The sequence below is a fragment of the Tursiops truncatus genome, chromosome 12 (assembly GCF_011762595.2).
Source record: "Tursiops truncatus isolate mTurTru1 chromosome 12, mTurTru1.mat.Y, whole genome shotgun sequence".
Lineage (NCBI taxonomy): Eukaryota > Metazoa > Chordata > Mammalia > Artiodactyla > Delphinidae > Tursiops > Tursiops truncatus.
In genome coordinates, this window is record NC_047045.1 from 46,506,715 (window position 1) to 46,531,599 (window position 24,885).

General features: G+C 38.1%; 1 long non-coding RNA gene across 6 annotated transcripts in view; it reads right to left on the reverse strand.

Annotated features, from left to right (window-relative positions):
* The window catches only part of LOC117314488 (uncharacterized), a 206,081-nt gene that overhangs the window by 46,292 nt on the left and 134,904 nt on the right, over nucleotides 1–24,885 (reverse strand). For all 6 annotated transcript variants that reach the window (XR_012324801.1, XR_012324800.1, XR_012324798.1 and 3 more), the window contains exon 3: nucleotides 8,870–9,017. This is a non-coding gene — a long non-coding RNA (uncharacterized lncRNA). The remainder of the gene's footprint in view (nucleotides 1–8,869; nucleotides 9,018–24,885) is intronic.

The window sequence follows — 24,885 nt, forward strand, 5'->3', positions numbered from 1 at the left end:
GAGGAGAAGGTGGGGGAGAAGCAGGATTACTTAGAGAACTGTAGTATTAAAACATTTCTGATTTTGAAAGAAATTATCCAGCTTCACAGGGGTTTTCATCTATTCTGAAGAGTTCTATACTACAAGCATGCATATTTCTCTTTGTTTTGCTATATGTTAATTGCATTTTTATATAGGAATGAAAACCTATAATTTTTTATAATGAAAAATCTATATCTATTTTTGTGCTAACGCTCCTGTTTAGAATATTAAAACTTTAAGAATTAAAAGGACTGTCAAATTCAACTCCATCACAAAAACACAAACACACACACACACATACCTGTCATAAGAAAACAACAGCAACAAGGACTAGAGGAACTGAATGGCTTGTAACACAACTTTCAGCACTTTATGTTTTCTGTGTCTTAGACCCAGATTACAAGTCAGGCCTGCTTATGACCTGTGCCTACAGTGCCTTATACTTCTTCATCCAGCTCAGAGCAACTGAAATGTCCAAGGTCTGTCTCCCCCACTGGACTCAGCTCTGCAAAGATAGGGATCTCTTATGCCTGATTCCTGCTGTATCCACATTGTTGAGCACATTTTTATTGAGAAGGAGAGGAGGAGAAAAGGAAGGGCAGAGGAATGAGATGAATGGATGAATGGATGGATGGATTGTTTGAAGGAAGGAAGGGAAGAAGGAAGGAAGGGAAGAAGGAAGGAAGGAAGGGAGGGAGGAAAGAAGAAAAGAAGGGATGGAGGGAGGGAGGAAGCAGGAGAGAAGGAGGAAAAGAAGGGAAGGAGAAAGAGGTCTAGTTCAGGTCTCTAAACTCCCAGTCTACTCATTTTTCTATACCATACTCATGCAAAACCATAAATCTACATTTTTTTTCAGGATTTACACTTGAGATTACAATCCTGCTGTCATACCAAAAGGCCCACAAGAATAGAAGCCAGCTTACCATGATCCCATAATTGAAGAAAGCCCCTTGGAAGAAAAGGACCAAGTATATTTTACTAAAACTATATTCTCAAGCCTAGCGCAATGTTTGGCATATAGTATCGTCTCAAAAAATGTTTACTGGATAAATGTGTGTAGGCATCAGGGGAAGGACTAAGGAAAAATGTTGCAGCTCATCCAAAAACACTTGTCTCAGTAAAGCAATACGTCTGTCTATTTTTACAAGAAAATCAAAACACCTCCTCAGCAAATGGATTACAGGAAAACTGTCTTGAATCTGATGTTGCAAGATGAGAATTTCCATTTATAAGGAGGATACAAATAGAGGGAATTAATCAGAGTGGGAAGAAAATCAAGTTAAATGTTTTAGTAAAACATTAGAGAAAGAAACTTGTTTCCTCTATAATAAAGATTAGACAGTTGATAAGCTCCTCAAGAGGACATAATGATCTCTCCCAGCGGAATCAAGTATATAGAAACTGCCCCCAAAATGAATGACTGTTCTTAACCAGTTGTGTTGCCCAAGGTCACGTGCAGATGCTGCAGACCCAGCAAGTGTAATAAAAAAAAAAAAAAATCAGTGGAAAAAGCAAGCAATAGGTAAGGCTGGAGAAACAGTCAGGGAATCTTGTAGGGGGTCGGTAGTGGGATGAGGGATCTCAATTATTGCAGCGTGGAGTGGCGAACAGGGCCCAGGCTTTGGAACTGGTAGACTTGGATGGGGACACTCACCAGCTACTTGACTTTGGACGGGTTACTTATCCTCTTCAAGCTTCACTTTTTGGATGTAAAATAAAGGCAATGCTATTTGCATTAGAGTTAATGTGTATATAGTTGCTGGCATGCGATAGGTACTCAATGAGTGGTATTTAAAATTATCATCATCATCATCATCATCATTCTAGTATCACGGACCTCTGAACATACAGAGTAAAAAAACGGTTGCACGACTTCACTTTTGCATTTCTAACAAACTCCTAGGTGAAACCAATGGGGCTGCTCCATGGACCACACTTTGAGAAACCAGGTTGGACCCTTTCAGAACCTCTGGCTCTCCTCTAGAACTGCAGCTCCACAAGTTCTCCAAGTGATTCCTGTGTACACTGAAGTCTGAGATGCGCTAATCTAGAGTATAGAGTTTCTGATGCAAGGCGGTGGGCGGGGTGGGGGGAGTCTTTCTACAAAAGAAACTGTGAGGACTAATTTACATTGCTCTAAATAATAACAACAATATGCTTTTAATGGGACACATCGTCCAGAATTTTCTTCCCGAGTTCTATGGGAAGAATGGCCAACTGAGGATGTAGCTGATGCCCAAGAGGGGTTAATCCACCTTCACGCTCACCGGGGAAGCTGAGCTGGTGCCCACCTCCCTTGCTTTTTATAGAATGAAGATTTGGTAGAGCTGGGCTGGTGTGTTCTTAGAATGTCATCAGCAAGGCCAAAGCAGATCAGCTGTTACCATGGTCCCTTAAGCCTTTCTTTCTGTGGTTTGGTTCATCTTCAGAGGCAGCAAGTGGAAAAGGCACTAATGCCTCATCCTGTCCACCAGAGCTAACTGCCCCGCAGCTTTGCGCAAAAGGCACCCACTGTAGCTTTGCCTTTGCTCTATCCTCAAGCTTTGTCATGGGGGCGTGTAAAGGGGTTAGCTGGTTGGAAACAGCAGAGTCCGTTTTCCTGTCTGAGGCTCTGTCCTTAACCTAAAGTGGGCAGCACAGAAATGTATAATGGCTCCTACCTCACCACTGACCAGGCTTTGAGAAAATGGAAATAGAGAAGGAAAAATAGTATGGGAAAACTAAATAAAGGGAGAGAATTTAAAGGAAATTTCTAGCTCTGAAGAGGTGGATGGACCTAGAGTCTGTCATACAGAGTGAAGTAAGTCAGAAAGAGAAAAACAAATACCGTATGCTAACACATATATATGGAATCTAAAAATATGGTACTGATGGACCTAGTGGCAGGGCAGGAATGCAGACATAGAGGATGGACTTGAGGACACAGTGGGGGAAGGGTAAGCTGGAAAGAAGTGAGAGAGTGGCATGGACATATATCCACTACCAAATGTAAAATAGATAGCTAGTGGGAAGCAGCCGCTTAGCACAGGGATATCAGCTCTGTGCTTTGTGTCCACCTAGAGGGGTGGGATAGGGAGGGTGGGAGGGAGACGCAAGAGTGAGAGGATATGGACATATATGTATACGTATAGTTGATTCACTTTGTTGTACAGCAGAAACTAATGCAACATTGTAAAGCAATTATACCCCAATAAAGATGTAAATAATAATAATAACTTAAAAATCATATAAAAGGAGACTCTTGGCTTCATGTCCCCTGGTTCCAAATTACAAGAACCTTTCTATGACGGTGGGGTTAGGACTAAATAGGATCTGCTATGTGTACTCACTTATCAACCTGGAGCTCCAGGGTCCGTAAAATAAAGGTGGAGGAGGAAACAGTCAGGCTCTTAAAGGAACAGTGTGTCTAAATACAATCTATCTGATTGAAGCAGCTTCGTCCTCTTTTGGGTCTGCAAATCCATGGTCACTGCTCCCTCTGCTGGATCTACCAGAGTATATTGCCTGATTTATAAATTCCAAATCCGTCATTCATTCAATCGGCCCTCTGTGAACCTAGCAACTGCTCTGAAGTGCAAAACGACATTTTGATGGGATGGGTGAGAACAAAGCCAGTTTACAATTTCCTGACAGTTTGTTACTGGATGAAGAAAAAAAAAGCAGCATAATTTATTTTCCACAGGAAAGAAAAACATAAACAAAGGGCCCTAGGTGGAGACATCTTCTAAATATTTAGTATTGCTATAAAAATAGTCCTAGAAAGGATGAATAAATATTCTCCATGTGCTAGAGAAGCAATATGAATGCAACTTCCTCTCCTCTTTTTCTTTCCCACCAATCCCGCAGCAAGGATAGTAACTGGGCCCTTCCTCCTCATGGCAAATGGAAATACTATTGGCATACTGGCTTCAACGGCATGTACTGCATTATTTAAAAGGACTTGCAGAGAAAAACAGTAAGAATGAACAGCTTACCACGGACACAACATAATCTACTAAAAACATTTCTCTCTTTCTACCTTCTTTCTTGTTCTCCATTTCTAAGTAGTTTGTGAAGAACACCCCTCCCCAATCTACCTCACCTTAGTGAGGAAGCTTTTTTTTTATTGGATACTTTTAAAAACTTTAACTTCAAACCTATACAAAAGTGAAAAAAAATAGTACTCGCCTTCCTGTACCTACCACACAGCTTCCACAATTATCAACACACAGCCAGTCCTAAGTGTCTGCACCCCCATCAGCATCCCCTTGTCCTATTATTGTCAAGTAAATTTCACACATTTAATTCATTCACAAATGCTTCAGTATTTGTTCTAAAAGAAAAGGACTATTTATGACCATATAATATCATCATTATACCTAAAAATTAATAAATTCTTAATACTGAATATCCAGTAAATGTTTAAATTCCAATTGCCCATAAATGTCATTAATTTTTTTAATAATTTGCTTGTTTGAATTAAGTTCCAAATAAGGTCCCCGCATTGTGTTTGGTTGATAATGTCTTTTAAGGTATTTTAATCAACAGATTCCTCTTCCGACTCTTCCTTTTCCTGCAGTTTATTTTTAATGAAACCAGGTTGTTTGTCCTATAGAATTTCCTCCATTCTGAATTTTGCTGATTGCATCTCTGTGATATAGCTTCATAAGTTTGGGCTTCAGTATATTGGTAATTGGACCTAGAGCTTTGCCAGATTTAGGTTCTTTTTTTTTTTTTTTTGAGCAATACTGCTTCATAGGCAGTGTGTTCTTCCATCCAGAGGCATCTAATGTCTGGTTGTCACTCCTTTTGTCCTGTTAGCAGCTACTGATGCTCAATGCCTAAAACATTAATTCACTGTGATATTCTAATTATATACTTTCTTCATTTAACTGGAATACTTCTAGAGAAGTATACTTGTATTTGGTTATCCGGTGATATAGTTTGCATAGGAAAGGCAAAATAAATGACTGATTCTCTTTATTTGCAAGGTATCAAAATAACGAGTTGGGGTCCCTAAAATGCTCCAAAGGTGACAGATTAGTTTTGTTTCTAGCCATGTGTTCTTAAATAACCTTAAGGCCAGTCTTGGAATGGTTGGGTTTTGACACAATTCATAGGTTACCAGAAATTAATTATAAATTTGCTTTTTTAATTATTCTCATTCTATCATTTTTTACAGTGATATAAGTTTTCAATCTTTTAGTTGGATAGGTCTCCTCTTTCATCTAGCTTGGGTTTACCTGTTCTTTTTTGAGTATCCTTGAACATTTATTCATAATCAAACTCTCGGTCTCACACATAAGCCTACTCACTCATTTATTTATTTGTCATCCACTAAAGAATGTCCATTGAGGGCCCACTATGTGCCAGGCATTGCCCTAAAACATACAAAAACCGCTTTCTTCTTGGAATTACATTACAAAGGGGAAGACAGGAATCAGACACAAACAGAGAGACACAGACACACACACAGACACACACACACACACACACACACACACACACCCCTACCTCGTGATAAAAAAGCTCCCATTCCTGTTTTCAGTTTCAACGCCATCCTTCCAGTTTTTGTTTTTGGTTTTTTTTTTTTTGCGGTATGCGGGCCTCTCACTGTTGTGGCCTCTCCCGTTGCGGAGCACAGGCTCCGGACGCGCAGGCTCAGCGGCCATGGCTCACGGGCCCAGCCGCTCCGCGGCACGTGGGATTCTCCCAGACCGGGGCACGAACCTGTGTCCCCTGCATCGGCAGGTGGACTCTCAACCACTGCGCCACCAAGGAAGCCCCATCCTTCCAGTTTTGTTTGCCTTTCTTCCCATGAAGGTTGGCATCAGTTTTAAAGCCTTCTTAGTTATAGGAATGAAGATGTGTTTTGGTTGGAAGTTCTCAGGAAGAGCGGCTCCTGCAACTGTGAATGTATGTGTGTTTCTGCATGCATGTTTCACATGCTGCTGTGCCCATGTGGTGACCTAGCCCATGATTAATCAGGGAAAATTTTGGACTAGAAACCGTGTCTCTGACAATGGCACTGCAGAACAGATGACAGAGACTAGTGATCACTGGTATGCTAAATGCTCTGGGGCAGGGGTACAACTTTTTTTTATTGGAAATACTTTATTTCTGTGCCTCAACTACCATTTCTTAACATGATGCATATTTGAATCTCCTGGGGAGCTTATATAAACGACTCATGCCAGGCCATAGGTGAATAAATCAGAATCTTCATCAGGTGGTGGGAATGGGGATTGTTTTACAAGCTTCTCAGATGATTCCAATATGCAACCAGGATTGAAAACAGAAGCCTAAATTAACAGGTTTTGTGCTAGGTAATGAGAGTAAAGAGTAAATAAGGCAAGTTCTCCAATACTGTCAGTAGAGGGCAACATGGCCCCAATTATTAAATAATCCAAACTCATTGATGTCTCATTGGGCTAGCTCGATAGATTTTTTCAGCATTTTAAATTAAATATGCTGCTTTCATAAAACTGTGATTTTGGTTCCAGAGCTATATAAGCTTTAACTATATTTTATAACTGAATAAAATTTCAATTAATTTAGAAATTAAACAACGAATTCAGCTATTTCAACAATACTGAGAGGTCATTTTTTAAACTACAGATGAAAACAATTTGAAATGCAGCCAGAATAAATAACATTTAGGTTTTGATAAAAGTTAGGGTTTGGTAAATTATTTGGTAAATTATTTATTTTTAATTTAAATAACATGGGTTGTCAGCATGACTGATTTTCAGCCTAAAGGCTCAAACTAAAAATTCGACAAGAAGATCTGGAAAGAATTCCTAGGAATGTATTTCACAAAGCTGCATTAGTGTCAGAATAACCAACAAATGTTTGCTGTACTAAGTAGATTCAGCAGATGGGAGAATTCTTGAGTCAATAACCCAGCCCTATTTTATATAAAGATTCTGATTTATCTGAAACATAACAATACATGCTATTTTTAAACGGCCTTTACATCCACCTTGTATTTAGTGCGAGTGGGGCCCAGTTATAATGCGGTAGAGAGTGCAGCCCATCTGATAAAGATTAGGTTGAAAGTGATTATTCCCTAAATCTTCTTCGGGAGGAGGGGTGTTGGGCATCTACTGCTTGAGAAGTAGTATTAAGCTTACTTACACACAGATTTTATGACACCAAATGGGTCTTCCTTCCCTCTTACCTTCACTCATTGTCAATATATAATAATTTTAAAAAGTAGAGTCACTTCCAAGAACTAAAGAGTCCCACAATAAAAGTCTAAAGATCAAAGGCCTCATTTTGTGATGGAACCTGTTATCCGCCTTATTGCTCTGTACTTTGTCACATTTTGGTACCATTTCAGGTGAATACTGACTAAATCTAGTTGTGTGAAGAACTAATATAGCCAAGTCCAGTAACATGAACACTTTCTCATATTCATATTTGTACATATGTAGTTATTTGCATATAGAAAACATCCTCATCTATAAACATACGTATGTAAACACCCCCATACCCTCTTTACCCATTGACATTGGATTTCAATAAAATCATGTTTCTATTAAAATTTCAGTTCCATCCATAGACTATACCGAAAAACTCTCATTAATGTAAAAATGATCACTCAACAATATAGCCTCAAAATTCCCATACACTGCAGTTCGTTTACTTCAGAAGTCTTGACGTATGCAAGCAAGGCTTGAGATGTCTTACTACATCCCTACAGCACTTGAACTACACAGATAGATCATCAACTAGTCATATCCACATTTATTTGGTGGAAAGTTGTTTAAAGCACAATAAGAAACGTAGCAACCATCAAAGGCAGCTTCCTTCTTATAAATAATATCTTGTCTTCTTAAGCAATATAACTTTGTACTTGATGCCTCTAGTGGAAATACTTTTTATCTCGAGAGATGCCAAATTTACTGTCTCTGTACATGTGACACTCACGTTTTAGCTTGTGTAAATGAACACAAGATAAAGTCCGGTACTAACAGACAGAAGAGACTTCCACAGAAGGGTACAAGGAGGGTGAGCACTTGCCACTCCCAAGTCTGCTGGTCTCTTTTCCTATAGTCATGGAAGCTGTTGGTCATTTTGCTTTAGTGGGCAAGAGTCAACTGACTCCCCACTCCCTGTGCCACAGGCCTGCAAGCTTAGGATGGAAAACAATTTCGACATTCACCACTTGGACTCCCGCCCCTAGCAAGCACATTTGTTGTTCATACATGGTCTTTTGGCTGCCTTCTCTCCCAGCCATCTGTTAAGAGAGGCATTGTGCCTGCTCAGATGGGATGGTGCCACTATTTCCAAGAGACTCTCACAAAATACATGTGTCTTAACTACCTTGACTTCACAAAGTTCAAAATACATTTACTGACTGGAATTGCATTTTAAAACCCCACAAAGCAGAGTGGTGAAGGATTGAATTCTGTGTCCAGATGGATTGTGAGATTCCCAAAAGAATTATTCAAGACTTACTTTCAACGGTGGACAATGAAATCGAATGCTGCATTTTCCATGATTGAACACGGGATATAAATACAGCTGCACACATCACTGCTTTCTCCTTCATGTGACCAGTTCTGAGCAAACAGCGACTATACACCTGTTATCCCCTCATCCTCAGGGCTACACATTTCATCAATTCACAGAGATTGTTTATACACTTGGAATATTTGATTTGCATGTGATTGATTATGGCCCAGTCCATGTGAGCCCCAACTGTCATTAGCAAGGCTGTAGTAGTGATACTAGATTTACTCTATGAAACCCACCAGGACAGAGATTGCCTTTCCAAAGAGGGTTGGGTTGAGCTTTTTGCACCTTTCAGCTAGTACATTTTCAAGTTCATCATTTCCCCTCAAGGTTTAAATGTGCCTCTTACCAGATTTTTATGCATCTCAGAGTTGGAGTTTGAGCCCACCTCCAGGTCTCTGTCAAGTTTCATCTTTCCACTAGATAGGTCACCATGTATTGCAGCCAACTTGTGTATCCTTCTGCATTTGTCTGATGGTCACTTCACGTATCCACACCTGGATCGGAAAGCAAAGGTAATTTGGGATGCAAGCCTAACAAAGCCAGCCAAACACCACCTGAATGAGCTCTAACTCTGAATCAGACAATAAATATTGTTGTGCATATGAATACCACCAAATTTCACCACTTATAAGTCTTTTCCTCTAAAATTCTACTTAGAAAAGTAATAATTTCTTAACTGAACGCTAACATTAAAAGAATTACCTAGGGCTTCCCTGGTGGCGCAGTGGTTGAGAGTCTGCCTGCCGATGCAGGGGACACGGGTTCGTGCCCTGGTCCGGGAAGATCCCACATGCCGCGGAGCGGCTGGGCCCGTGAGCCATGGCCGCCGAGCCTGTGCGTCCGGAGCCTGTGCTCCGCAACGGGAGAGGCCACAACAGTGAGAGGCCCGCGGAAAAAAAAAAAAAAAAAGAATTACCTAAAACTACACATTTAAAAAAAAAAAAAGATTCCAAATTTATAGTATCATGCTCCTGCTCGACTAAATAAATATTAGAAATTAGATTTTATGTAGAAAATGGCATTTATAGAATGTCCCCCCCCCCAAAGGATGTAAGTGATGAAAATAAACTATCTCACTTGATTCAGAGAGGATTTTGTCCAGATGATGGGCATCTTTGAATGAAGTGGTTATATTGTGTGTGAGGAACATTCTGCACAGGGTGGCAGGTGAGGTAATAAAAACTCAGAAGAGGGATAATTTGGATGCAAAGGGCAAACAGCAGAAGGAAGCTCTCATGAGCTGAACAGTGGTAATGGGATGGGGAACACAATGATACGAGCCCACTGAATCAGTCAGGGGTGTGTAATAGGGGCCTTGTAACTGAGGATAAGGAATCTGACCTTAAAGCCCAGTGTGATGGGAAAGTCACAAAGGTCCCACGAACTGGGTTGTGGTGTGGTAATCTGGCCCAAGGCTTGGGTGGAATGTAGCCTAAAGAATCAGTCACAGTGGGACAGGGCCTAGGAAGGCTGACAGCTGACTGCAAACCTGAGGTGTTCTAGCTAGAGATAGGTGAGTAATTGCCACTGAGTCCAGCTCTGTGAGAAGCAACATGCATACCTTATCCATCATTGTATTTCCAGAATCGAACACAAAGCCTAGTGTATAGCAAGTGCTCAATAAATACGGTGGATCACGTGAGGGAGAAGATAGAGTTTTGTGTGATGGTTTGAAGAAAAGAGCACCAACATTTGGCAATGGAATGGCAGTTATGTACGAATGACAATTATTATTCCAAAGCTTCTTGACTGAGGACTAGAGCTGGATTTACAAAAAGCCACATAAGCTTAAACTTCAGGGCCCCTCCCTGGTACAGGCCCCTTCCCAGATTCTGGGAGTGACTCTAGCAATGTGTATATGTCATCAGTTTTTGTAAAATTATCAAAAGGAGGACATTTGAACAACAATAGATAAGACTGCTATCCTTTTCCTCATTGACTTTCCCTCAGTCACTCCTACTTTCATGCTGGGGATGGTATTGTAGAGTAGCTTTGAGCCTTTTGGGAATCTGGCTAACAGGAAGCTGAATTGAAGAAATAATTTCAGTTTAATGAGATCCAGTTATATGGTTTTCAGCCCTTTTTGAGTGTAGCTAAGCCCTAGATACTCCTTTTGCTACTATGACAACTCACCTGGTGCTGTGACACAGAGGGACAGGAATAGAGAAAATATCAAAATCGTTTACTGTCAGAGACAATTCTCTGACTGTGTCCTACAAGGCCAGTCCCCAGTCTTGGGTGGAGGAGTAGCGAGGTTTGAATTGTTTGGAGGTAGAATCTAGTTATGGAAAGCTTTTCCTCTTATCCAATTTTCATTAACACCTCATCAGAAAACAATGTTATTACTGCCCAGTAATGCAGCGCAGAGTATTACAGATTCACCACATATTGTTTTCCTTTTAGATGGGAATCTCATGAAACAGAATTTATCAGAATTATTATAGAGGTAGGGTATAAACTTTTGTCAAAACTGCAAATAGTACATGTGTGAATTCACATATTTTATATGTCCCAACAATTCGTAATAAAAAACAAATTTCTATCATCCATGTTAGAAGAAAGACTGAATTACCTTTCTACTCTGTCTATAGGATATATTTTTAAATTGCTTGGCATATAATTAGGTGATCCAAAAGTAGACAGACAAAAAAAGTAGAAAATGTATAAAAGTACACTGGGCAAAGTAACAGAAAATAATATGTTGTTTTTCTTTTGTAGTGTTTGTGATATTTGTCAGCTTTTCAACATTGGTAACGTCTTGTCATTGCTTTTCTCATTCTGAATATTTGCCTAATTTATAATCAGAAGTTTGCATTCTCTCTCTTAAAGAGCCCCTCCCCCAAAACTGTATAAACCTCAAGACCCACAAAAGCTGATTAAAACAGAGGTGGTGAATCTGATAAGAAGAGTTTAGAAGAAAGACAAAGAGAAATGTTTCTGTATATAAGAATAGAAAAAGTTCAAGATACTGATGGCATATTTGGGTGTAGACTGTAGCAGAGAAATTGAGGATCAGACCATGTAAAATTGTCTCTCATTTTTATACATGGGATCCAAGACACTGAGGAGATTTTAAAAAACTGAATTATGGAGTATAAAGACACCAGTAGAAATGAACACTAACAGAAATAGGTACAGGTCAGAACCTGAAAGACTTCTATTTTCAGTGGAAAGTAGGAGGATATAATCCTAAAGTGGAGATTATCAAGATAGAAGATAAAAGTAAATTCCTGGAAACTAAGATAAGAAAAAGACAATATAGAAAAGCACTATAGAATTTAAGAACGAGTTACACATACACAGTTGGTCCTGCGTATCCACGAGTTCTGCACCCAAACATTCAATCAACCGCGGATCGATTGGTGAAAACGGGGGCCTGACTGTGCCGTGTCCCTTTATCGGAAGGGACTTGAACATCAGCGGATTTTGGTATCCACCGGCTCAAGGGGCCTGGAGACCAATCTCCCACGGATACTGAGGGGTGATGTATTATCTACCAATAAAGACGATTGAAGGTGAAAGCAGTTTTTTCTTCAACATTTTCTTCAACTAACATTTCATAATGTTAGTACTGATAAACTCTATAATAATATTAATAATAATGCAAATAATAAAAATTTAAAAATTAATATCTATTCAGAGGATTTTTGTGAAGATTTTAAAATGCATTTAAAGTGCTCAGCAGCATAGTGCCCGGCATAGAACAAGAACAAAAATTACATATTTGAACTATATATTATTAGAGTAAGTAAAAATGAAATCAGATGAAATCTGCAAGAAACAAAGGGGAAAAAAGAAAAAAATCACTCCTGATAGAGCAGGCTTAATGGAGATTTACAACTTCGTTGGTAATGATCATCATGAAAAATAAATATACGAGCATACATTTAACATTAATTGTTCTTTGAAAATGTTTATCCTTGAGAGAAGTTTGAAGAGACTGAAAGGAATGAAAGGTTAATAAAAGAGTTGAATTAACAGTGTTAGCTGTTTGAAATTGCAAGGCTTTAGTTCCACTAATAAGCTGTCAATGCTATATGATAAAGCTCAAGGAAGTTTCACAAAGCCTAGATTCATCTTACTGTTTTTCTAACTCCTAGAGAATATCTTAATTATAGCAAGGATAAATCTTAAGAAACAAACTGTAGAAAAGTCAGAAAGACCTCCCACACATAGACAACTTTCAAAAGCTTCCCACCATGCGTCTTTTCAATATGTTAATGCTGTAGTTAACCAAGTCGGGAGAGAGTTTCCAGTTTTTCTTCATCCTGATTTTTCACATCAGAATATCTGAGAAACAGGGACTTCCCTGGTGGTCCAGTTGTTAAGACTTCACGCTTTCAGCACAAGGGCGCATGTTCGATCTCTGGTCGGGGAACGAAGATCCCACATGCCACGCAGCCCCCAAAAAATAAAAATAAAAAAATCTGAGAAACAAGAGCGTTCCAATGCAATCCCTAATATATCAAGAATTAGATAACTGGGCAGGGTGATCGATTTTTTATGACTTCATTATAACCATTCTCATAGACTTTGTTTCCAGCCCTCAGTTCCATTTGTATCCTTTAGCATGTAGCTTTAAATTGTCCACTGAAATATTTTATTTAGAGCTGCAATGTATGAAGAGAGACCTACAGATTCAAAGAAAATGCCAATTGAAATGACATGCCCCTGCAGCATATTAAATTATCTAAGACTGAAAGAGGGAACATAGAAACTGTTGATGGATGTGGAAGAAATAGAAACCTCATGCACTGCTGGCAGGAATGGAAAACAATACAGTCAGTTTGGAAAAGTTTGTCAGTTTCTTTAAAAGTTCAACAATCATCTAATATACAACCCAATCATTCCACTCCTAGGTGTTTATCGAAGAGAAGCAAAAACGTTATGACTATATAAAGATTTGTATGACACAAGTATCCATAGCAGCTTTATCTGTCAAATGTTGCAAATGTATTTGCCAAAATTTGGAAACTACCCAAACATCCATCAACGGGTGAATGGATAATCAAATTATGGCATATCCATGCAGTGGCATACTTCTCTGCAATTAAAAGAATGAACTTTCATATGTACAACAACATGGATAAATCTCAAAATAATTATACTGAGTGAAAGAAGCCAGACAATGAAGAGCAAGTATTGTATTATTTTGTTTATATAAAGTTCTACAAAATGCAGATAAATCTATTGTAATAGAAAGCAGATCAGTTGTTGTATAGGGATGAGAAGACAGGGAGGACCAGGAAGAAGGAACGACAAAGGTCATGAAGAATTTGGGGGGATGATGGATATGTTCATTACCTTGGTTTTTAAATATGTTTTATATGTTTATTATCTTGATTTTTGTTTTGTTTTTATGGGTGTATATAGTCATGTTTCATTCTTCTCAGGGGATTGGCTCTAGAACCCCTCCTTGGATACCCAAATCCACGGGTGCTCAAGTCCCTCATATAAAATGGCGTCATATTTGCATATAACCTATGTACATCCTCTCTCATACTTTAAATCATCTCAAATTACTTACAATCAAGTAATGTAAATGCTATGTATATAGTTGTGAATAAATGTAAATGATATGTAAATAGCTACCAGTGTGTGGCAAATTTAAGTTTGGCTTTTGGAAACTTTTTGGAGTTTTTTTTCCAAATATTTTTGATCCATGGTTGGTAGAATCCACTGATGCAGAACCCATGGATACAGAGGGCCAACTGTACATATAAAAACTATCAAATTGTGCACTTTAAATATGTATGACTTAACTAAATGTCTATTATAACTCAACAAAGCTGTTTAAAAATAATTAAATTAAATTAAATACATACCATTAAGAATCAACCAGAAATGAATGAGACTAGCTTTCTATTAAAATCACCCCCAGAAAATAACCTGCTAAAAGAGACATTTCTAAATTTCAAAATGGAACCTAAAAGCTTTATTAAAACTGTTTTGAAAAAACAGTAATCTAAAATCACAAGAGACCGAAGTGATATTGTTATAAAATGGAATGGTCATTGCAAGGACTGGGAGAGGGGAGGATGGGGAATTAATTGCTTAATGGGTATTGAGTTTCAGTTTTGCAAGATGAAAAGAATTCTCGAGATGGATGGCTACACAACAATATTAATGTATCAATAACCCTACTGAACTGTAGACTTTAAAATGGTTAAGATGGTAAATGTTATGTTATGTGTATTTTACAATTTAAAAATGGATCAGGTTTAAATATGATAGCTAAAACTATATTTTAAAAAACTCTTAGAAGAAAACATAGGTGTAAAAGATCTTGGATTTATCTTGGATTAGGCAACGGTTTCTTAGATATGACCAAAAGCATAAGTGACAAAAGAGAAAAACATAAGTAAGTTGAACTTAAATTAAGAACTTATGTGCTTCAAAGGACAACATCGAGAAAGTTTTTATACAAACCACAGAAAGGGAGAAAATATTTGCAAATCATATGTTTGATAAGGGACTGTATCCAGAATATATAAAGAACTCTTACAACATAAAAATATGCAAAGAGTTTGCATAGACAATTCTGCAAATAAGATCTATAAATGGCAAATATGCACATGAAAAGATCATCAGCATCATTAGTCATTAGGGAAGTGTAATTTGAAACCAAAAGCACCATTTCACGCACATTAGGATGGTTATAATCAGTGAGATGAACAATAACAAATATTGGTGAGGATGTGGAGAAATCAGAACCCTCATACATTCCTGGTGAGAGAGTAAAATGATGCAGCCTTTAAGCTTTGTTATGCACATTTAGAGCAGCCTTTAGACTCAAGCAAGTTTTTCTGCATTACTGAGGCAATACCCTTCAGAGTAGTCTACCCTGTGTCGCCTATATTACAAGGTTTTACATTTTGGTTGTTAGAACATAATACTATTCCCAGGGAGAGAATACCAGGTTACCCTGCTAGTACCCTGGTTTAGGATAAGTGACATAGACAATGAGACCTGAGAGGCAGTTTTCTTGGAGAGGTTCCCTTGTTCATAAAAGACTCACAGAAGAAGTTAGCTCCTTTGATGACTTTAGACTAGTGATTCGCATCTGGGAGCAATTTTGTATCCCAGGGGACATTTGGCAATATCTGAATGCTACTGGTATCCAGTGAGTATAGGCCAGGGGTATTACTAAACATCCTGCAATGCATAGGACAGTCCCCACAGCAAAGTATTATCCAGCCCCAAATATCAATATTACCAAGGTTGAGAAACGCTGCATTAGACATTGTTAGGTCTAAATGTGATGGCCACGACTGCTGTGGCCATCTTGTACCCAGGAGAGCTAGCTGATGAAAAAGTGAAAAACTGGAAAGGCCCTAGGTATATAATGATATCTTTGAGCTGCTCAGTCAATTGAGTGGTTTATAACCACTTTACCTTAGAACTTGTTATATGAACTACTATATTTGTCTATGGTTTAGGCTATTTTGAGCTAAGCAGTTGCATCTGAGAGTCTAGAGTCCACAGGAGAGATGACACATATTTGAGAGTCATCAACGAATAAGTGAAATTTGAAGCTATGGGACTGGAAGAGGGCACGGGTGGAAAGCCAACACCGGGGAATGCCAATGCTTATAGGCTGGGTTGAGTCAGCAAAGATGACTAAGAAGGAGCAGTCAGGAACAGCTAATACTAAAAATATTTAACATTTTTATAGTGCTCACTATATGCCAGGCACTTTTCTAAATGCTTTATAAATACTACTTTATTTAGTCTTAATAACCAAATCAGACGGATACTATTATCATCCCATTTTGCACATATAAGGAATGTGAGTTATAGCTGAAGTAAAACAAATTTGTTCAGGTTATGGAGTCTGTAAGTGCATGAGCTGAGATTCAAACCCAGGCAGTCTGGCATCAAAGTCTAAATTGCCTCTCATACAATATCTCTAGAACCAGAAACATATGGTTTCATACAGGTTAAGAGAAGAGAGTGTTTGAGACAAGAGGGAGTAGTCAGTTGTATTGAATGCTCTTAATAAACCAAGTAAGATGAGGACAGACAGGTGTCAATTGGATCTGACAACATGGACAACATCAGTGATTTTGACATGAGCAGTTTCTGTTCCTCAGATGAGAAAATAAGCTTGTTTGTAAGGACTGAGGAGTGAACAGGAGGTGAAAATTCAAGACTCAAAGTCTAGAAGTTTATTTAATTGTTATATGTATATGTGTGTGTGTAGGAATTAAAATTCTAGACTTTAAGTAATTAAGGTCCCAAATGGGTATATAGATAACTATAGTCAAATCAGTCAAATACCCACTGAGATATTTAAATTGTAACTTGAAATAATTACAGAACTGGTATGTGATTGGTTTTACAACCGACCAAACATTATCAATCAGTTATTCACTTGACTTCTTTCCTACATCTTTTTTTTCTCTTCTTTTACCTTATCATTTTTGCATGCTTTGAAATAAAGAACCGTGCCTCTGGAAGGAACGCAGTCATGTCTGTCAAATTATGACCGTAACTATCACTGAGGCATTGGATTCCACAAGTACGTGCGTCTTAACCTGTAATAAGCAGCAGGTTACTGTAATTCTGTGTGTGAATTTCTGGGATAGACATTCCAGGCATTTCTCTCATTGGTGATAAACATCTAGGAAATCTCACTGCAATCTTGGCATAGTAAATCTTAAATCTGAGTATATCCTAGAGTCAAATTATGATGTATTACAGAGGTGCTATAAGCAAATTAGATAAAGAGTTTGGTTTGCATCTATTGCTTTTAAGGAGGTATTTTACGGTGTCAACATATTCTTTAGACAATTAGCTGGTCCTATAACATTCTGCGATATCTCTATTATTAAAGTGGCTTGTGGCTCAAGCCCTTAAGCTGGACTTTAAATGTGATGGATATGTAATTCCACTTTCAGTAATAATAAAGTTAGTTTTAGGGATTAAAAAGAATGTTCTGAATGGGGATACACAGAAGATAAAGTAAGCATATTATCTTTGATTATTACTTCATCTGAATAATATTTTATCTGTGGACAAAGTCACAGGCGTGATTCCACAGAAGCGACATTGTGATATGATGGCAACTGCGTATTAAATCCTGTGTTCACAAAAGTAGAATAATTACGTTTCTACATTAATAAAATGCCATTAAAATGCAAGGTGTTCACTTTTTGTTGTTGTTGTGCTAGGTTTTTATGTTAATAATCTCAGAGGAAAAGAACACTAGGCTGCAGACGTAGATCCCAAAGAGAATGTTTGCCACTAACCAGTGGCATTGACGTTAGCTAGTTTTTTAACCCTTTCCGAGTCTCAGTTTTCTTATCTGCAAAGTGGGAATAATAATACCTACTTTGCATGCAGTACGTGCTCAGTAAATGTTTTTTAATCCTGACTTGAGTGGGTTGGTAGCATCATTTTATGCACAAAAATCAACACGTGATCAGTGTAATGCTCCCCACCATTCCGGTGGAATATGATAATGGGAATAATTCTGGCCCAGAAATCTTTAAGCCCCAATAAGATACTCATTGATTTAGACATATCAATCCAGGCCTAAATTAAAGAGGACAAATGAGATGACTTATGAGACATTCCTTTTCCCAAAGGAAATAAAATGATAAATATCAACATCTTGCCTAAACAACTATTAATCCAAGTATGACGCACGTTGGGATAAAACTGGAGGACTTGCCTGACGGTTGAGTTCTGTATTGTCACTCATATCAGTCATCATGGCATGAGTCTTTGGCTCTGATTTTTGGCACTAATGGTGATCTTTTTTAAAAAACCATAAATTCATGTGAATTAGCGTCTGTGGCACAGATCAAGTTTTGCCTGGTAGAGCCAAGTCATGCTCTTTCCCCTGCTTTTCCTTGGCTGCCTCTCCGATGTTCCTGCTGCTCTCCCCACAAAGGACAGTGACTTGCTTGGCTTCCAGCCCACACAGAGCAACAGGCTTATTTAAGTCTAGATGAGGTTTGTTTCTAACAAAACCAGTACTCGAAAATGAAGCCTTCCGTCCATCAGTCTCATTGGTGACAGCAAATGACTGTTCTAATGTTTTCATTAAATGAACAGGTGTTTAAAGTCCTGAATATAATACATGATGTGGTTTAATAGAAAAAAATATAATCTTAAGAATCAGAAAGGCTGGTTGTGCTCCTTATAAATGCCTTCACCTCTCCGATCCTCAGGTTCTGTATGTATAAAATGGGCGTAATCGTGCCCCTGCCAGAATGTTTTTATGAGGATTAAAATGATGTAGCATCTGAAAAGTGTTTAGGTTTTTAAAAAAGGAAACTAAAATAGTATTAAAGAGAAGAGAATGGGAATGAGGTCCCAGTTAGGGGCTGGAGTAACATACAGGTAAGAAAGGATAAATGTGTAATAGTAGCAGTGGTGAGAGATTTTTTTTTTTAAAGCCCACAATGTTTCTGGGCTCTTCTTCAGTTGAAGGAGAGATAGGATGGTCAGGGAAAAATGGAGTAGTAAACAGGAGGACTGTGGGAAGAGCAGAATGGAAGAAGACCAAGATGGTTTTAGTTTTGAAATTGTTAAGTTTAAGATGCCCAATAGACATCCAAGTGGAGTTCAGGGAGGAGGTACAGGCTGGAAATACAATCATGGGAGTCAACAGTGTATAGATGATGTTTAAAGTCATGAGACTGAAGTCACCAAGGAAGTATGTGCAGAAGGAAAAGATCAGAGGACCAAGAACTAAGCATTAGACTCAGCCTTGGGAGCAACAACATTCAGAGGTCAGACTGATGAGGGGGTACCAGAAAAGAAGACGAACTAGGAGTAACATCTTCTCTGAACTCATTTATGTTTTCAATGCCTTTGAATGTCAACACGTTATTTCAGAGTAAATATGGATTGCCATAACATTCTTCCATTCTAGAAAAGAAAAAGCTGTTATATATTATAGCATTATAAATTAAAGGTATCAGGAATAAATGTGTGCATGTGTTTCCATAGTATCCCAATTTCTGCTTCCTTTTGTGTAAAAGGTTTAGTTTATACTGAAGTTCAAAGGTACAAAGAATAAATCTGCAATGTTTTTTTTAATATAAACTTATTTATTTTTATTTTATTTATTTATTTTTTGGCCCCGTCAGGTCTTCATTGCTGTGCATGGGCTTTCTCTAGTTGTGACGAGCAGGGGTTACTCTTCATTGCGGTGCGAGGGCTTCTCATTGCGGTGGCTTCTCTTGTTGCGGAGCACGGGATCTAGGCGCGCGGGCTTCAGTAGTTGTGGCGCACTGGCTCAGTAGTTGTGGTGCACAGGCCTAGTTGCTCCACAGCATGTGGGATCTTCCCGGACCAGGGCTTGAACCCGTGTCCCCTGCATTGGCAGGTGGATTCTTAACCACCGAGCCACCAGGGAAGTCCCTCAATGTGTTTTCATATCTCAGTGTCTTATGTTCTTTTATTTACAGCAAAAGGTACATGAAGGCAAAAAAAAAAAAACCGTTCACCTCAGAGTTTGCCCTACACAGTCGCTTAAAAACACAAAGGTTCTAACTTTTGTTTTAAAAGACAGGCTCTATTTCAACAATTTCCATTTTTGTAAAGACAGTCATTCAATAAAATCATGTCCTATACAAGGAAGACTTTCTGGAAGATAGTATTCTGCAGCAGGGTGTTCAGCTCTCTCTCATTTGATTCCCTTATTGGTAACTATTCATAACACAAATGCTTTTGTCGTTTCCTCCCTCTCCCTGCCACAATAGACTGAGTAATTAACCAAGTGAAGAGTCCGTCAATTAAACACTGATACTAATCTAGGCATAAAAGCTTTCTTAGGGAGCGCTGGTTTTGAACATATTTTCAGCATTATCAGCGTTGATTTTATTCAATCCAATCCTCATACAATCGAGTGCTCCAGATGTTTACATGCCATCCAGGCAACGCTTGCAACATGGATGACCCACACTGCAGAAGCAGCGTTCACAAAGGGTGTATGGAAAAGAAGCACTCTATTGTGCCTCCAAAGGCCTATTTTTCCAGGAATAGATGTTCCATCATTAATTAATGCCCCACATCTTTAATGATAAGATTGTCAAGGACAATTAAGGAAATGATTACAAGTGTCCTTGGCAACTGGAACGCCCCAGTGATTTTAGCTTACTTTCCCTAAGTGTGACTTTAAAGGTCATTTCTTTGAAGTGTGGAGACTTAAGCATGGCTTGCATGGGTGTCATTATGTACAAATGCTATACAAAAAGAAGACATATTTCTAGCTTGATATCGTCAACATGAATAAGAAGATATTTTAAAACAGTTAAATTTTTGAGCCGTTGCTTCAGCAACTAATATCTAATAGTAAATGATCTTTAGGAATTGCTAGGGTTTGTTATTACCTGTCTCGTTAACTTGTTTGACTAATTCATATACTATACACTTTAATTAGTCTGCTTTAAACAAATCCATTTTGACTATCACTAGCTATCGATGATTTCCTCTTTCCTCTTACTTTCACATCAGTCTGTTGATGCATCCATTCAAAGACAAAGTCTCATCCCCTGTAAGTCCTGGGTCTTCAAGAAAAGACCCCTCTTCCAAATCGTTGTCAAAAACTGAAAAGTATGCACTTTTACTCTATTTGCAAGCTAGTGAGTTAGCCTGCCACAGCTTCGTGGGTGCTAACAGAAGACGTGTGTCCTAGGTCAGCCCTCGAAGATTGTGTTACTCATGGCACGGCAGAAGCATCTTGTTTGCCGGTTCTCCTTGCCTCCCAAGTCCCATGGAAGTGTCATAGGGGGTCATGTGGATGCTGCACATACAGTGAATTTGAATCACAGCTGAATAACCCCAAGTTTAGAGAACCCTAAGTTTTTGTAGTGGACAGTAAGCAAACCCATGTGACTTTTGCTCCAGAGGGAGCAATTATTTGTAATATCCTGGACAAGAAGCGAACCTGTCCTCTGCTCTGGAGGGAGACGCTATCTACCTCTATCTGCCACACAAGCATCCATGTAAGGATAAAGGTAATAAGCACCTCTAGTTGGAGGACATGCAGGAACATAAGCACCCATGGAGAGTTTCCTTCCAACACCCATCTGTTGGTCACACATTAATTGTGCGAGAACATCTGGCAAAGAAGTATTAACCATAATCACCCTTGAAAGGAGGATTGCAAACTATAAATGTTCCATTCCCCACCCACTCCTAGGCCCTTCTCCAAGCATGCCATTTCCTTCCTGATAATAAGACACTCTCAATGGTTTGCCTTTTCTGTTTGGGTTTTTTGTTGTTGTTTTGTTTTTTGTGTGTTTTTTGTTTTGTTTTGTTCTTTGGTGCCTAGCCACAGACAAGTCTAATGCTCAATCACACAAGTTATGGCAATGCCTATTAATAGCTTACTTGCAGCTTCTTTTTTTTCCCCAGCCCTCCTGATTTTCCATTTACTTTTTACAACATTGCACATCTTCTGTATTGTAAACTACCTTAAATTATTTTAGGAAGGAAGCTGCTATATATTTTTTAAATAAATACCAAATAATAGAAAGATTGCATAAGCTAAAATAGTATGACTACTGAAAAAGTTTCAAAAACAGATAAATCGCCAATGATCTCTCCAAAGACACTTGAAAGCACCTTTTTGTATTCATTCATCCCATAGTTATTACCCAAAGTACTCTAAAATATTGGAAAAATTAAGGATAAAGAACATTGTGACAGTGAATAAAATAGTCCGTGTAATTTTAAAATGTATATTGTTTATGGGGAATAATAGCAACTGTATTAAAAATATGACAAACATAAAGAAGAAAAATTAAATTATCCAGAGCATACCACCATCTGATATAAACAATGATAACTTTTAAATGTTATTCCATGTCAACCTTTATATATATCTACTTACTGTATCTGTATTATATAATTAAAATTGTCTATGTACAGATTACTTACTGACTTTTTATTTAACATATTCTCATGAGCATATCAAAACTATGTCATTGATATTATGCCACTGATATTATTTTATAATTTAAGTTTTTAATGGCCTTATATATTTTTGTATCACATGACCAGGATATAATTTATGAAACAATTTTCCTATGGCTTGCTATTTGAGTTGTTCACAACCTCCCTAGTAAAAATTCTGCAGCATGTAACCTTGTACACAAATATCCGTCCATGTTTATACGTGGCAACATCAACTGTGTGGCTACAAGAAGGAAGGGTCTCATTGAGGACCAATGTAGAAACTTCCCAATTTTTTTACCTTGTCTTCAGGTCAAAATTTAAAGTCCTCGCATAGTCTTTTTTTTTTTTTTGTGGTACGCGGGCCTCTCACTGTTCTGGCCTCTCCCGTTGCGGAGCACAGGCTCCGGACGCGCAGGCTCAGCAGCCATGGCTCACGGGCCCAGCCGCTCCGCGGCATGTGGGATCCTCCCGGACCAGGGCATGAACCCGTGTTCCCTGCATCAGCAGGCGAACTCTCAACCACTGCGCCACCAGGGAAGCCCCCCTCACATAGTCTTTTTTACTGAAGCTCTCTAGTGCAATTTAAAGTGTTTTAGGAGAATTTGAAACCTTGTTGAATTTTTTTCTTAATTACGATCCTCCACCAAACCTTCAGTATGATGTTTTGATTCCTTTGTTCTACAGCATGTTTTTATTCCTGTTGGTCCAAGTAGTTTCTTTCTTTTCTTTTCTTTTTTTCTCCACTCTTTAATTATATTTGATTGAAGAGAAATTTATCTAGACTTAGAATTTGTCAGCAGAGGACATGGTCTGTCTTTAGTTCTTACTCTCTATGTGGGAGCTGATAAACCCACTTCTCAGATCTGTAGTTAAAAGGCAGGTTGAAAGGCATAGCTTCTACTTCACTTTCCACTGAATAGCAGTGTTTTATGCAGTATGACTCTTATTTTATCACCCTACTTTGTTCTTTAACAGGCTGCAATGATACTATAAATGAATAACTGCCATTTTCAACATCTTCGCTATCAGGACTCTTTCCTTGTTATCCCTTCCCACAAACTTCCTGACGTAATGAGCCATCGATAGTTAATCATCACCCCAACTCCACCTTCAATTTCCGCCTTGTTTTCTGAGACCAAGTCACTACGTGGATATATGAAGATAGGGAGTAGGGAAGAAAAGTACTCTAGCCACTTCAAACAGAAACTCTACCAGGTGAGAAAATATGACTGCCCAATTTTACAGTTAGTATGGACCATGGCTTTTTGAGCCATGATATAGACCAACACTGTCTATATATAATGAAAGCCACGAATGCAAGCCACATATGTAATTTTAAATTTTCTAGTAGCCATATTAACTAATTATTCAGTAGTCACATGTGGCTGGTGGCTACAGTACTGGATAGAGCAGGTCCCAATAATCAGGGAGTGTTATGAAAGTTTCAAAGCCTATGTTTATCTGCAGGTGAGTCTTTTTAATGGGTGAAGACTGGTTGAGTTGCCAACTTTTTCCTAATCCTATGTCTTCACGCTTATGGAAGGAAGTAAAATTTCTGACCATATTCTGGAAATGGGTTGATTATGCTATTTTTATCTTTCTCTGTATATTCATAAGTGTTTTGTTGAAAAATTGGGAGATTGTTACCTAGACATCATCTTAAACTCTAAATCAGAAAAATTAATTTTAAACTTTATTTTTTCCATTAGTACATCAAAAAGCTTTAAAGTAACCAAGAAAAATCTACCCTTTAAAGTAAATTCAGTGTCTAATGAATGATAATAATTCATAGTAGCAAGAGATCATTTCCATAATTTTCGTGTTTATAACAAAAGTGTATGTTTGGACAGATTTTAAGTTGTTGCTCTCATTTGTATTTTCTCTTTGGAGAGATGATGTGCAGTCATGCATCTAAAGGTTTTGCAGGAAGCCGAAAAATGTTCCCATTCTCTCCATTTGTTTACCAAACATGCTGCTTCACAGAAAACTAAACAATCCTGATGTTTCTGTTTCCAAAAGTGGCTATTTTACAAGAATGTGATTAGCTTAGAAATGCAATCCTGTTCTTTTCAATGGTCAAGACTAACTACCCCTTCTCTGCATTAAGTGAACAAAATTCATGCTCAAAATTTCCATTTTACTTGCAGTTGATATCTTCCTTTTTAATGGACAAGCTCCATAATTTTTCTTCTGTTATAAGAGTTTCTATTAAAATGACCAAAACTCAAAATGCAGAGAACTCAGGAATAAAATTAGAAAAGAAACATCAAAACTTGAGATGCTTGCAATGTAAAACTCTACTATTGATTCCTAATAGTAAGACCATTATTTCAACTATTGTATTCTGTAATTTGGAGTTTTTACAATAATTATAATATTAGTATTTTTCAAGAGAACACCAAACTTCATTATCAAAAATGTTAATAATGAATATTTAACATTTTT